Source organism: Somniosus microcephalus, unplaced genomic scaffold (genome assembly GCF_052327205.1).
Source record: "Somniosus microcephalus isolate GS21.2 unplaced genomic scaffold, FLI_Smic_1.0 unresolved_chr8, whole genome shotgun sequence".
NCBI classification, from domain to species: Eukaryota; Metazoa; Chordata; class Chondrichthyes; order Squaliformes; family Somniosidae; genus Somniosus; species Somniosus microcephalus.
The window spans coordinates 45,980,379-45,991,030 of record NW_028225186.1 but is presented as its reverse complement, the minus strand read 5'-3'; the positions used below and the strand labels follow the sequence as shown (position 1 = coordinate 45,991,030).

The 10,652-nt window shown below is 46.7% G+C and overlaps 1 non-coding gene across 1 annotated transcript; it reads left to right on the top strand.

Moving 5' to 3' along the window:
- Positions 1–8,669: 8,669 nt before the first annotated feature.
- On the top strand, positions 8,670–8,751 carry trnas-uga (transfer RNA serine (anticodon UGA)). Its single transcript has one exon. It is a non-coding gene; the product is annotated as a tRNA-Ser (tRNA).
- Positions 8,752–10,652: the final 1,901 nt, after the last annotated feature.

Below are 10,652 nucleotides of genomic sequence, written 5' to 3'. Positions count from 1 at the left end.
GATCGGATATCGCTGAGGGTCAGTGATCGGATATCGCTGAGGGTCAGTGATCGGACATCGCTGAGGGTCAGTGATCGGATATCGCTGAGGGTCAGTGATCGGATATCGCTGAGGGTCAGTGATCGGATATCGCTGAGGGTCAGTGGTCGGATATCGCTGAGGGTCAGTGATCGGATATCACTGAGGGTCAGTGATCGGATATCGCTGAGGGTCAGTGATCGGATATCGCTGAGGGTCAGTGATCGGATATCGCTGAGGGTCAGTGATCGGATATCACTGAGGGTCAGTGATCGGATATCACTGAGGGTCAGTGATTGGGTATCGCTGAGGGTCAGTGATCGGGTATCGCTGAGGGTCAGTGATCGGATATCACTGAGGGTCAGTGATCGGGTATCGCTGAGGGTCAGTGATCGGATATCGCTGAGGGTCAGTGATCGGATATCACTGAGGGTCAGTATACGTACTGAGGGAATAACTAGGAACTGTGTAAACTTAGAAATAACACTTGTGTCAGGTAAAGAGTGTCGACCTTGTATCTCACTTGGCCTGCCTAGGCTCTGAACAAGTTTAAAACGCGACTGTGTAAAGTTCACAAGGGGAGTAAGATGGGCAACTGTTTAGATACCACGACTGAAGCGGGTAGCGCCTTACAGACCCTTTGTGAACAACATCCTGACAAAGCGAAGCAACTCAGACAGTTGTCGGGAGGATTGAATAAGAAATTAGGAAGTGATCAATGGCCACTAGGAGGAACTAAGAATCTAGATGCCGCTAAAAAGGCTCAAGAACTAATTTGGAAAAGTAACAGGGGTACCACAGCCAAAGAACTAATTGCCCTATGGAGACAGTACTGTCAGGAACTGAAAGAAACTTCCTTGTTAGCAAGCTGGCAGGATAATGCCTTAAAATTAGGAATAGCACTTACAGGGGGAGGGGGAGTCAAATCAGTAGAGGTATTGAAAAAGGAATGCGCTCATGAGAAACGCTCAAAACAGGAGTCTGAAAAGACCACGAGCGAGCCTGGAAAGGCTGATAAGAGTGGATTACGTAATCCAATGGTTGGCCTTGCCTTGACAGAGGGAGATGGTGATGATGATTTGGACGAATGGAATCACAGGGCTCAGGTTGTTCCCCATGCTCCCCCCCCCATACGTTAACATTTATCCCCCGGTGGCACCCGCACCAGCTGTACAAACCACCGCGCCGACACCTCAAGTATCTGCCAGTGCCGTTTCCCCACCGCCGTCAGTCACGGTTCAAGTAAATAATCCCCCGCCGGTCCAGATGGGAGACCAACAGCCGGGTCCCCAGTATACCGACCCTGTTGCCTTTTACACCCGACTCAGGACTAAGAATAATCGGCCCCCGACGACACCCTCCCCACCCAAACCCAGTCCATCAAGGTCACGAAAACGGATAAATCAAAGGCAGATGATTCAAAGTCAGAGACTAGAGAGTCAGAGCCAGAGTACCCTCAAGGCTTTAAGGTCCTTTTTAGAGTGCCGGGACCATAGTGACATTGACAGTGGAGATTCAGGAGACGACTTGTCATCCCTGGAATCACGATCCGATACCGAGAGACCCGCCAGACATAAACCGACAACCCGGCAGTTGCCGGTGAGACAAATGCCTAACCCTGCCTTTAACGCAAATATTCCAGTGGCCGCCGATAACCCCCGAACCATAGGTATCTTCTACCCCTGGAAACCTAACGAGATAATGGCTATCTTAGCCGGGATGCCAGATAGGAAGAAATCCCCCACCTTGTTTGTAGAATTCCTCTGGACTACTATACTCATCTATAATGCTGAATCAAGAGACTTATGGGCGTTAGTACAGCAGATCTTGAATCCCGCCGAACACGCAAGGTTAACCTAGGCTTTGAGGATCATGCCACATTAGAGGCTCAACCCGCACAGGGTGCTGCTCGTGAACGCGCCATACTCACTGCTTTAACCACCACCCTGCAGAAACCCATTGATATATCCAAGGTGTCGGATACTAAACCACGAAAGGGCAAGGGAGCAGAGGAATTCCTAGAGAGATTCTCTGAGGTATATCGGAGTCGGTCAGGAGATGCTAATTACCGGAACGGAGCAAACTCGCCGCAATACTGTGCTATCCTGATAAATTGTCTACCAACCTCGGTGTCTGAAGCAATTAAGACTAACAATATGGACTGGTCAGAGAATAGTCCCAGCCAGATGGCCAGGGCAGTGAAATATTATTGGAAAGAGAGTAAGAGTCAGGAGAGTCAGCCCCAGGTCAAGGTCAAGACTGAGTACGTGATAAAAAAGGAAGAGCCAAAGCCCACCCAAGATGTGATAGGATATCAGACGGAGCTCCAGTACTGCGTCCCAGGGTGGGTTGATAGACAAGGGTACAGAGATACCAGCCATCCCAACGGACCAACCGTCCCTAATTATGGCCCACCCTACGCTCCCCCAAGACAAAATTTCGGCGATAGAGGAAGAGGAGGGAGGCAAGCAGGGTCAGATACCTGTTTAAATTGTGGCCAGCAAGGCCATTGGAGCAGGGAATGTCCCTCCCGAAGACAAGGAAGAGGGGGCCACATGCAAGGACAACGGGGAGGTTGACAGGGAAATCGGGGACGAGGAAGATATACAGACTTCTCCCAGAATAATCCGTTTCCCCAGTACTGACTAGCCAACCTCGTGGCGAACGGGTTCCAGTCAGACAAGGAGCCCCTTTCTATCCCTGCTGATTGAAGGGAGCTGACATACGTTTCTGGTAGACACCGGAGCTGCTATGTCATCTGTCCGATCAGAGCTCAATCTCCCTAAATCCGGGGAGACACAAAGCCTGTCCGGATTCCAAGGACAAGTGTGCCAGTACCCAATATCAGAACCAGTTGAAGTAACATTTCAAAATGAGCCTGTGAAACACCAATTCGTGATCATAAATGGGCTGGATTGCAATCTCATGGCCAGAGACCTGTTATGTGCATTTCAATTAAGAAGCATTGTACTACTATCAACCCAGCATGTTTTCTCACAGAACCACCTCGAACAAACAGACCCAGGACATGATTGTCTATTTTTAATCACGGAAGATACCTCCGTCAGTGAGGATCTATCTGATGCCCCAATGCAGAGTCCTGACACAACCATGTATGTAGATGGAAGTGCGTCCGTCAGTCCCCTTGGGAAAAGACTTTCTGGATATGCAATCGCAGATCAGGACAGTAATACTTTGGAGTCTGCCGCCTTTGAGTTTCCGTATTCCGCCCAACAAGCAGAACTGTTCGCATTAATACGAGCTTGTATCTTAGGGACGGGCTTAAAGGTTAACGTTTATACAGACTCGAGATATGCCTTCGGAGTGGTTCATGATTTCGGACAATTATGGAAAAACAGAGGGTTCCTAACCTCTGCAGGAACACAGATATCCCATCAGAAATTAATATCTGATTTGCTACAAGCCCTCATGCTACCAAAACAGATCTCCGTGATAAAGTGCTCCGCACACACAGCAGGACAGACCCCTGTAGATATAGGGAATAGATGCGCAGACCAGGGAGCTAGGGAAGCGTCCCAGGAACAACGAGTGGTTGTGTATAGAATGATGAGCCAGACTTAAAGCTCAAATAAAAGCAAGTCTCCCTCGGAAAAGCCAATGCCAACCATCCAAGACGTCATTAAGTTACAGGAGGACGCTCCTGACCGTGATAAGGGACTGTGGAAACAGCTCGGTTGTACATATGATTGTGTGTCTAAATTATGGGTCACCCCTGCCGAGCAAAACTTGTATGTCAGATGAGCTAGCATTATGGGTTATTGAATGTATACACTTTGCAACTCATTGTGGTAGCAGAGCAACTAGTGACACGTTATTAGCTACATGGTGGCATCCTAGATTACAAGCTCTGGCTCAAGGTATTAGCAGTCGCTGCCTCATTTGTCAGCAGCATAACCCGGGAAAAGGCACAACTTGTGAAATGGGTAAGACGCCGTTACCCACGGGTCCCATTGAGACCCTCCAGATGTACTATATTGAGTTAGAAAGGTGTCAGTGTTATAAATATGTACTGGTTATTGTTGATGTATTTAGTAAGTGGATTGAGGCCTACCCAACTACGGATAACAATGCCTCCACTGTTGTAAAAGTTTTAATGAGATAAATTATTCCAAGGTACGGAATTCCAAACCGATTAAGTTCAGACAACGGCCCTCACTTTGTGGGTCTGGTAAACAAGGAGTTCTGCACTCAAATGGGCATCCAGCAGCAGCTACAATGTGCCTACAGGCCACAGGCCGCCGGACTGCTCGAGCGGGCTAATCAGACTTGAAAAATAAACTTGCCAAATTACAGGCCGAGACGGGAACAACATGGCTCAAATTACTCCCCGTGGCCTTGTTCCAAATACATACTATCCCGGCTGGTGCCACCCCAACTGCTGCCAAAGTAGAGGGAAAGAGTGCTTGGGTCCACCTCCACCACTGTAAAATTGTCAGTAATGCTATGCCTAAAACTTAAAGAATGCTAACCTCTCTTGCTTCCAAGAAATCTCTCCCTAAACAGACGTGCCGCGCCGACCAGCCATGCAGACGTCGCTGTGGATCCTTTCTATCAGTGCCCTGATCACCCTTGGAATAACTCAACGGCCCAGAAGGTGGACATGCTGGCGGAACCAACCCAAGCGGGTACACCACCTATGCCACGGAGACATGCTTCGGTGCAATGATGATAACCCAGGCGGGTTCGGGAAATGGAACGTGATCAACTGGGACACCTACATTGGGCTTATTAGACAGCCCCACCGCTCGCTAATGCTGAGATACATACACAGAGGAACATTGCCATGCCATTGGACCAAGTGTAAATTTGATTACGTCTGTTGACGCCAGGTGACCAAGTCTGTTACTGCAGGACCATGCAACAGAACTACCGATACCAAAGGACAAAGCTGTTATCCAAAGTACAACCAGGAAAAAAAAAGAAATGGACTGCCCCCTATGAGCAGCTTCGACTATTCGAGGGTAGAAGGTACCCTCACAAAGAGACGTAAACGAGATCTCCAACACACTTTCCCTGAAGAAACCCCGACGGGCAACCTATTCCTCCAGACTCACGCAGCCCTATACTCACCAGAGTCAATTGTTTGTTATCCGCCCCTGATATCTGTTGAGGGGGTGTTTACCCCAACCCCGGTTATTGTTCCCCCGGACTTTCTTTTAGATGCTCACCTTCTCCCTCCCACAAACAATATAACAATACCCTATACCTTAACCCCGCCCGCCAATTGCCTGAAACCAAGCAGGAACCCTGGTGGCTATGAGAATTGTTGGAATGGGACGGGCTATGGCTGTAGGTCAGTATGGGTTAAGCAGAACTACACCTGCTTGGTGACACGCTGCCTCCACCATCAGTGTACGATAGGACCAGACACCGGTAGCTGCACATGTGAGCAATTCGTATGTGTGTCAATAACCGAAGGAGTACAAGTATTATGTGGAGAAGGGGATGGGACAACTCTGAAGGTAGGGGGGGAAACCTTTATGCTAGTAAAAATAGCTAATACCCAGCCTACTGATACTCGTGAGATCCAAGGTTTTGACTATTTCCTTCCCCCGAGCCATTTAAGCACAAGACAGAAACACGTATCCGTGATATATACCAAACCAGGCTACTTTTTCTTGAGCCAAGGAAAAGCCACTAATTTCATGGTAGTAGATACCGCCCCCAGACGGTAGCCATCGCTACCTTAACCCCTACCACAGTACCCTGCCCCTCCCAATGGACATCCCACCGAAAAATAGTAGTCAGGGCAGCCTCGAAAGAGTTTTGCTCCAAGTGGAAAAATCCTGAATCCCTAGGAGGACACAGAACCTCTATAGGATATGGATTTGCTGGCCTGTTCTCTACAGGCTATATTGGAGCCTATCTGGCCGCCAATAACCGGAACTACCTTATCTGTGGCCTCACCATCCTGGGTATGCTACCATGGGGGCCCTCGACGCAGTCACTAAAGAATTGTCGGAACTCAGGTTATTCACTATGCAAAACAGATATGCCCTAGACTACCTGCTGGCCCGAGAAGGTGGTGTCTGTGCAATAGTAAAAGGTAAATGCCTTATGGGAGTCCGAGACCAGACAAAGAACATCACCCGCTTTATCACTAAGATAAGGGAACAAATGGATAATATGAAGGAAGCAAGTAACTGGGGAGATTGGGGATTTGGAGGATGGTATGACTGGTTGATAAATATGGCTATGTACCTAGTAGTTGCAATCGCCTGTATTTTTATTGAACTAGCAATCATGAAATGTGTGCTAGGAAGAATGCAGCTAGCTTTGGAAAAAATAGGTAGCCCGAAGATGATAATGATAAGACTGACCAATGAATGTGAAATGAAGGAAGTAAAGTATGATGACAATGAAGAATTTGATCGACTAAATAAGATAGACGTAACCGAATAACGGTTGGTTATCATAGAATGATAAAAGGAGGGAATGAGAATACCAAGGTCAAAGAAATAGAAACAAGAAACTGTGAAGGCAGCAAGAAGTAAAATAAAAAGGCTAAACTGATCTTTGGCTGCTAATATGGCTGGCGCCCACAATGTTACACCTTGCTGTTAGAAACACTGTAAAGCAGAGTGCAGAAGTTATACAGACAATAGGCGATCAGAAAACACATTACCGTGATTGCAAACGCATTACCATAATGTTTAGGTGATCAGGAACCCATTACCAGGATATTTACTTAACTGTAACCCATTCAGTAAAATGTGACTTCTTTATTTCAAACTGCCAGGCCAGGAAATCAAATTAACTGTATACGTGCACAGCTCGGGATTGGTGCAGACTGTACGATGTGTTAATGTCTTCTCAAATGCAAGTATAATAATGTAACACACTGTAGGACAAACTGCTTGCTCTGTTGGATTCGCAGACTCTTGCAGGAGTCAGTGTCGATATATCAGAGTAAGACTCCGCGGATAATAAATCGTTTGAATTCTCCAGTTGTTCGACTCAGTGTTTACTGAACCAGACTGAGGGTAAAAGAATCCGTTCTAACAAATATTTCCAGCAGTTTCTGTTTTTATTATTGGTTAAAAAGTCCTAGGGAATATTTTCCTTTATTCGGCGGCAGGTGGTTAAGAAGGCAAATGGTATCTTGGCCTTCATAGCGAGAGGGTTTGAGCACAGGAACAGGGATGTCTTGCTGCAGTTGTACAGGGCCTTGGTGAGACCACATCTTGAGTATTGTGTGCAGTTTTGGTCGCCTTATCTGAGGAAGGACATTCTTGCCATGGAAGGAGTTCTGCAAAGATTCACCAGGCAGATAGCTGGGATGGCAGGAATGATGTATGAGGGGAGATTGTGTCGATCGGGCTTATACTCACTGGGGTTTAGAAGAATGAGAGGGGATCTAATTGAAACGTATAAAATTCTGACAGGACTGGACTGACTAGATGCAGGAACGATGTTCCCGATGGTCGGTGAATCCAGAACCAGGTGTCACAGACTAAGGATAAGGGATAAGCCATTTAGGGCAGAGATGAGGAGGAATTTCTTCATCCAGCGAGTGCTGAACCTGTGGAATTCTCTACCACAGAAGGCAGCAGAGGCCAATACATTAAATATATTCAAGAAGGAGTTGGATATATTTCTTAAGGCTAAAGGGATCAACGGTTATGGGGAGAAAGCAGGGACCGGGTACTGTATTTGGATGATCAGCCATGATCTCATTGAATGGTGGAGCAGGCTCAAGGGGCCGAACGGCCTACTCCTGCTCCTATCTTCTATGTTTCTATGTTTGTATTAGCCAAGGCATAGAATTCAAGAACAGTCTGGTTATGTTTGAACAGTATAAAACACTTGTTAGGCCACAGCTAGAGTACTGCAGACAGCTTTGGTCACCACAGTACAGGAAAGATGTTATTGCACTAGAGAGGGTACCGAGGAGATTTACTAGGATGTTGCCAGGAATGGAAAATTTTAGCTGTAAGTAAAGATTGGATAGGGTTGGGTTGTTATCTTTGGAGCAGAGGAGGTGGAGTGGAGACATAATTGAGGTGCATAAAATTCTGAGGGGCCAAGATACAGTGGATAGGAAGGACCTATTTCCCTTAGCAGAAATGTCAATGATCAGGGGCGTAGATTTAAAGTAACTGGTAAAATGATTAAAGAGGAGTTGACAAGAACCATTTTCACACAGAGAGTGGAGCGGATCTGGAAGTCACTGCCGATCACATTAATAGAAAGCACTATGGACATGTACTTGAAGTGCTGTAACCTACAGGGCTACGCACCCAGAGCTGGAATGTGGGATTAGGCAAAATATCTCTTTTTCGTCTGGCAAAGACACGATGGGCCGAATGGCCTCCTTCTCTGGTGTAAATTTCTGTATTTCTATGATCACTGCCCTTAATCTTCAATATTCCAGGGAATACAAGCCTAGATTATCTGATCTCTGCTCATAGCCTAACCCTTGGAGCCCTGGTAACACACTCGTGAATCTGCACCGCACATCCTCCAAGGTCAATATATCCTTTCTAAGGTGCAGTGCGCAGAACTGTACACAGTGACCTAACCAGGCCTCTGTGCAGCTGTCACACAACTTCCTTCCATTTATATTGTGCAGGGAAGTTGTCTAATAGTTTGCATAGGTCATTTCACTGTTGAAAAGTTACATTTGCACAGCTGCGATGGCCGAGTGGTTAAGGCGTTGGACTTGAAATCCAATGGGGTTTCCCCGCGCAGTTTCGAACCCTGCTCGCAGCGATTCTACTGCAAATTCTTTATTTTATTTCATCGGTTCCCTGTGGAGATCACTGGCCCCGAAACTGATTAGAATTCCCTCCACTGCACGTTATGACACTGATTAACCCAAAGCTGTTGTTCCAATTGGAAACACTAATTTGTCATCAATTAGAAATTGTGGATTTGTTTGAAACTATTTGCAAAGATCAGTGAGAAATTTACACATAAGACAGCACGTAAAAATTCCATTTAATAAAGAACCCTGCAATGTTTGGAAGGAAAAGAGTGGAAACGCGGTTTGGTTTTCTAAAGTTGAACCCGAATTAAAAAGTGTGTAAAACGACCGCGGCAGGACTCGAACCTGCAATCTTCTAATAGCATCAGAATTTACACCGAAGTCAGACGCCTTATCCATTAGGCCACGCGGCCACACAAAAGTAGACTCAACAAATCCTAATAATGAGTGATTAAACTCCGTTACTGTGTTCATTTCATTAACAACAGAGAATACTGGAAACACTCAGCAGGTCAGGCAGCATCGAGTGAGGGAGAAACAGAGTTAACCTTTCAGGTCGAACCCTTCGTCAGAACTGGAAAAGGTTAGGGAAGAGGGATTTTTAAGCAGGGGTGGGTGGAGGCGAGGTAAGAACAAAGGAAATGTCTGTGATAGAATGGACGGCAGGAGAGATTGACTGACAAAAGGGATGATGGTGCAAGGCTAAAGGAGAGGTAATAGGACAAGTTAACGAACAAAAGATGGCTCAAGATGAGGTGTGAATGATTATGGCAGAAACATTAACAACTGTCATGTGAGGAAAAATGAGAACAAATTAAAAAAATAAAAGAAATACAGGGGCCAATTTATAGTCTGAAATTGTTGAACTCGGTGTTAAGTCCAGAAGGCTGTAAAGTGCCTAATAGAAAGATGAGGCGCTGTTCCTCGAGCTTACGTAGAGCTTCATTGGAACAGTGCAACAGGCCAAGGAAGGAGAGATCAGAGAGGGAGTGGAGCAGATAATTATAGTGACAGGTGACCGGAAGCTCGGGGTCACACTGGCCGACTGTTCTGCAAAGTGGTCACCCAATCTGCATTTGGTGTCACAATGTAGATTCAGCGAATACAGTAACTAAATTGTAAGAAGTACATGTAATCGCTGATTCACCTGGAAGGAGTGTTTGCTGCCCTGGGCGATGGGAAGGAAGGAGGTAAAAAGGGCAGGTGTTGCATCTCCTGCACTTGCATGGGATGGTGCCGGGCGAAGGAGAAGGGGTGTTGGGGTGATAGAGGAGTGGACCAGGCTGTCATGGAGAGAGCGGTCCCTTCGAAATGCTGAAAGGGAGGAGGGGAAGATGTGTTTGGTGGTGGGATCATGCTGGAGGTGGTGGAAATGGCGCAGGATGATCCGTTGAATGTGGAGGCAGGTGGGGTGAAAGGTGAGGACAAGGGGGGAACCCTATCATGTTTCTGGGAGTGAGCGGAAGGGGTGAGAGCAGTCGTGCGGGAAATGGAACAGACTCGGTCGAGTGTCATGTCAACCATGGTAGAGGGGGATCCTCAGTTGAGGAAAATGGAAGACATACCGGAAGCACTGGTATGGAAGGTGGCCTCATCAGAACAGATGCAACAGAGACAGAGAAACTGGGAGAATGGAATAGAATGGAATGGATAAATCCCCAGGGACTGATAATCTACATCCTAGTGTACTTAAGGAAGTGGCCCTAGAAATAGTAGATGCATTGCTGGTCATCTTCCAAAATTCGATAGACTCTGGAACAGTTCCCATGGATTGGAGGGTAGCTAATGTTACCCCACTATTCAAAAAAGGTGGTAGAGAGAAAACGGGGAATTATAGACCGGTAAGCCTGACATTGGTAGTGGGGGAAATGCTATGTGGATGTGGTGTATTTGGACATTCAGAAGG